The 4,279-nt window shown below is 43.8% G+C and overlaps 1 pseudogene; it reads right to left on the bottom strand.

Annotated features, from left to right (window-relative positions):
* Positions 1 to 268: 268 nt before the first annotated feature.
* LOC141997739 (olfactory receptor 8S1-like) lies at positions 269 to 1,545 on the bottom strand (annotated as a pseudogene).
* Positions 1,546 to 4,279: the final 2,734 nt, after the last annotated feature.

The raw sequence follows: 4,279 nt of genomic DNA, 5'->3' as shown, positions 1-4,279 counted from the left end.
GAGCTACAGCTGATTTACACCCCGTGGGGATCTGGCTCCTGATGTGATAGCATTTTACATATGTTTATGATTACATTTTATGCTTACTTTGCACAAGGGTGAACATCTAAATGATCAGTCATTAATTCAAGGCCTTTCCAATACATGAGGTAGGACCAGGTGGGTGGGATAAGAAGAAAGATTATTCTCATGTTTTCACTCAGTTGCCAATATTTATTATCGGCTTTATTAAACTCAGAATCTAAAGTTTTTTACATCACCTCCAAACCTATGGGCTCTTTCCCATTGTTTTCCTCAGAGCTGTCTTTTCCTCCTTGTTTTTCAGGCTGTAGATGAGGGGGTTTAACACTGGTGTTAAGATGCTGTACTGGATGGAGAACAGTCTGTCTAGAACCACTGATGAGAGTGAACTGGGTCGCAGGTATCTACACACCCCAGCCCCATAGCACAAACCCACCACGATGAGCTGGGAGCTGTAGGTGGAGAAGGCTTTACGCCGGCCCTCTGTGGAGCGTATCCGCAGGATGGTGGTGATGATGCGAAGTAGGAGCCCATGGTAAGGAGGAAGGAGCTCAGTCCTAATAGCATTGTGGAAGAAAGAATCAGCATCTGACTGGAAGTGCTTCAGTGCAGGACAGGACTAGTAGTGGAGGGAGCTCACAGCTGAAATGGCCAATTTCATTGGGCCCACAGAAGTGTAACTTTAACACTGAAAGAGTATTTAACAGAGAGTAGAAAAAAACTGATCCCCCAGGAGCCAGCTACCAGCATCCTGCAGACTTCTCTTTTCATGGTCTCCACATAATGCAGAGGGTCACATATGGCAGCGTATCGGTCATAAGCCATTGCTGAGAGTGAAAACTTCAGTCGCAGCTAACAGAATGAAGAAGAACATCTGAGCAATGCAGCCATTGAAGGAAATTGTTTTGTGCCTCGAGAGGGAGTTCTTCAACATGTTAGGCACCGTGGCTGAGGAATAGCAGAGATCAACAAAGGATAAATGGAATAGGAAAAAGTACATAGGGGTGTGAAGGCGACAATCAATGTTTATCACTAGCATGATCACCATATTCCCTATCAGGGTGATTGTGGTCTTTTTATTTATTTACCTAAACAGGAAAATCTGGAGGTGTGGGTTGCTTGACAGTCCCAAGAGAATAAACTCTGTTACTGTGGTTTGATTTTTCATATTCCTAAAATCAGGAAAACTGTGAGCTGTCAGGATAGAAAGATGGATGTTAACAGACATCACTAAACTAAATGGAAATGCCAGAACATAGTAAGATCTAAGAGAGAGAGAGAGAGAGATCCATTTTAGGGCGCTCTATAGAGCACATCACCATAAAGAATATATGACAGCTAGTCACCTGTGTGGGATCTGTGAAATTAAATCTGTGTAAATCCCTGTTTTAGCTCCTAAGCAATCCACCAAACTCCTGCCAAACCTTGTAGGCTCTGAAAGGCAGTTGGCTCCTATGTTTTTCAGAGTAAAACTTCTGTAGGCACCTGTGCTCCTGCCTCCGGGCATGGGCGCTGCTGCCTCATGCTGGCATCCACATCTCCCACCTAAGCCTCAGAGCGATTCGTGACCCAGGGACAGTCAGGCATTCTGCTGACTCAGTTGCATGTGGGAGCTGATCTGGTAGGTGGGCTCAGTGGCTGCTAACTGGATTGGGTCCCATTCAAAATCCAGGTCTGGGGGTAGGGGATATGCCCCACTCACCTTATAGCTAGGCTTGGCAGAATTCACTTTTTATATTTTATAATTTTGACTGCCAACACCAATGTTTACTTTTAAGCATTTTTACCATTTTTATTTTTATTTAAATTTTCACAGGTAATTATCAGGCAGTGGTCGGGGGGTCAGACAATAATTACTAAATGAGAGTAGATTTTGAGATTCAAAAAAGTTGAAGCTTTATAACTGATAACACACAAATTGTCAACATCATGTCAAAATAATCAAAGTAAATATCCTCAAATGACACTCTAATAAATTCTTAAGCCGCGTTTTTCTTACTTTGCCTCCCTGCACATTTTGATGACCATGAATGGAAAAATGTGTTCATTAGTTTGTGTGTCTGTAGTGAAATTGATGTTTACCGACATTTACCAATAAAAATCTAAACCTGCCAAACCGTTTTATAACTTTTAGCCCAGTGGTCAGGGCATTGACCTGGGATGTGGGAGAGCTAGGTTAAAGTCTACCCTTGGGCACAGGGGAGAAAGGATTCCAACAGCTGTCTCCCTCTTTTTAGGAAAATTCTCTAACCACCAGCCTATGGAATATTCTGATGTGGGTCTTCCCCGGTCTCTCTTGTGGATGCTGTTGCCCTCTGGATACATAATTAGAACAGAGGCACTGGACCTATGGTCTCTCACCACAGAGATGTGCACCCTAACCATGGGCATACAGAGTTATTCTCACTCTCTTTCTATCTCTCTGGCCCACTGACTATTCCACTGTGGCTAAATACTAAAATAGTCATGGGGGAGTTGGGGGGGGGGGAAGAGAGAGAGAGAGAGAGAGAGAGTGTTGTTAACATTAATATCAGTAATTCAGATTAGTTATTGGAACTACTTGCAATAAGATACCAATGAGTTTAGAGGGATTCAGAAAGTACTGGACAGCCATATGAATAAGGGGCCAATACGGATTAAAAAAGAAACTGATAATAAAAGCCCATGAAATTTGTAATATACATAAATCTTGATAGTTCAGATCATAAGTGATCCTAGCCTGGAAGGTAAAGAAACCTTTCTGCTTCAGAGGATACATAAACCTCTGACTGACGGAGGCTAGCATCAGATTCCCCCAGTGTGCAGGTTGTTTCATAATTAACCACTTCATACTTTCTCACACCTTCATCTGCTACTGACCTATATCAGAGAGAGGAGAAGCTAGATTATTGGTCTGATCTAGTCTTTACACTGTTATGTTAAAGGTTTAGAAAATGAGATCTACAAGACAAAAATGAAAAATTGGGTTTGAATCATAGAATCATAGAATATCAGGGTTGGAAGGGACCTCAGGAGGTCATCTAGTCCAACCCCCTGCTCAAAGCAGGACCAATCCCCAATCAAATCATCCCAGCCAGGGCTTTGTCAAGCCTGACCTTAAAAACTTCTAAGGAAGGAGATTCTACCACCTCCCTAGGTAACGCATTCCAGTGTTTCACCACCCTCCTAGTGAAAAAGTTTTTCCTAATATCCAACCTAAACCTCCCCCACTGCAACTTGAGACCATTACTCCTTGTCCTGTCCTCTTCTACCACTGAGAATAGTCTAGAACCATCCTCTCTGGAACCACCTCTCAGGTAGTTGAAAGCAGCTATCAAATCCCCCCTCATTCTTCTCTTCTGCAGACTAAACAATCCCAGTTCCCTCAGCCTCTCCTCATAAGTCATGTGTTCCAGACCCCTAATCATTTTTGTTGCCCTTCGCTGGACTCTCTCCAATTTATCCACATCCTTCTTGTAGTGCGGGGCCCAAAACTGGACACAGTACTCCAGATGAGGCCTCACCAATGTCGAATAGAGGGGAACGATCACGTCCCTCGATCTGTTCGCTATGCCCCTACTTATACATCCCAAAATGCCATTGGCCTTCTTGGCAACAAGGGCACACTGCTGACTCATATCCAGCTTCTCGTCCACTGTAACCCCTAGGTCCTTTTCCGCAGAACTGCTGCCTAGCCATTCGGTCCCTAGTCTGTAGCTGTGCATTGGGTTCTTCCATCCTAAGTGCAGGACCCTGCACTTATCCTTATTGAACCTCATCAGATTTCTTTTGGCCCAATCCTCCAATTTGTCTAGGTCTCTCTGTATCCTATCCCTGCCCTCCAGCGTATCTACCACTCCTCCCAGTTTAGTATCATCCGCAAATTTGCTGAGAGTGCAATCCACACCATCCTCCAGATCATTTATGAAGATATTGAACAAAACCGGCCCCAGGACCGACCCCTGGGGCACTCCACTTGACACCGGCTGCCAACTAGACATGGAGCCATTGATCACTACCCGTTGAGCCCGACAATCTAGCCAACTTTCTACCCACCTTATAGTGCATTCATCCAGCCCATACTGGATACCATTTCTCATCATGTCCTAACTTGGACTGTAAACTCTTCAGGATAGAGCATTTGCCTTTGGAATAGTCCCTAAAGCCATACTGATGACACTGCACAAATATTAGTCATGTCTTATAAATGATTGACTAACACTTTTAAACTTGGGTTCTCACAGCTAGGCATTGAATCCTGCATTTACGCAACAAAAAA

The sequence above is a fragment of the Natator depressus genome, chromosome 13 (genome assembly GCF_965152275.1).
Source record: "Natator depressus isolate rNatDep1 chromosome 13, rNatDep2.hap1, whole genome shotgun sequence".
Taxonomy (NCBI): Eukaryota; Metazoa; Chordata; order Testudines; family Cheloniidae; genus Natator; species Natator depressus.
Note: the sequence above shows the minus strand (reverse complement) of the source record. Positions and strands in the feature narration are given on the sequence as shown.